The sequence below is a fragment of the Dipodomys spectabilis genome, unplaced genomic scaffold (genome assembly GCF_019054845.1).
Source record: "Dipodomys spectabilis isolate Male_0828 unplaced genomic scaffold, ASM1905484v1 ptg000710l, whole genome shotgun sequence".
Classification (NCBI taxonomy): Eukaryota; Metazoa; Chordata; class Mammalia; order Rodentia; family Heteromyidae; genus Dipodomys; species Dipodomys spectabilis.
The window spans coordinates 78603-79238 of NW_024871387.1; positions in this window are offsets into that span (position 1 = coordinate 78603).

A 636-nucleotide genomic window follows, 5' to 3' on the forward strand; every position below is an offset into this window, starting at 1 on the left:
TTATAAGATTATCTCTTTGTTGCTTTGTATGTCCCTCCTCCACAGTATAACCCCTGCTTTCACTATATTTGATGTCAGTATAACTTGTGGAGGAGATGGGGAAAAACCAGTTGTTTAAGGATACAGGTGGACCTGTTGCAACAATGAGAAGTACAAGTTGTCATGTCCAAAACGAGCTTTACAACGTCGGTGCGGGGGGGGGGGGGGAAGGGGGGGAAATGAGAAGGATTGGGATTGGGGGGGAGAAGGGAGGCTGGGAAGGGATGTGAAGGGTAAACAAAGGAGGAGGCTGCAATGCTTGGTAAGAAATGTACGCATTATCCTGCCCATGTAATTGTCACCCCTCTGTACAGTATGTTCACAAATAAAATAAGATTAAATTAAAAAAAAAAGAAGGCGTCATGTACACCAAGTATAGTAGTCTAATTTTGTAATCCCAGCTGATTGGGAAGAAGAAATGACAAGGATCATGGTCTGAGGCTAGGCCACAGATATAATTGCCAAGACAGCCATCTCCCATCTCAACAAATGAGTTAGCCATCATGATTCACATCTGAAATCCTAGCTACTTATGTGGGAGGCATAGGTAACAAAGTCTCAGTCAATCTAAGATCACACCTGTGCAAAAAGTTCAAG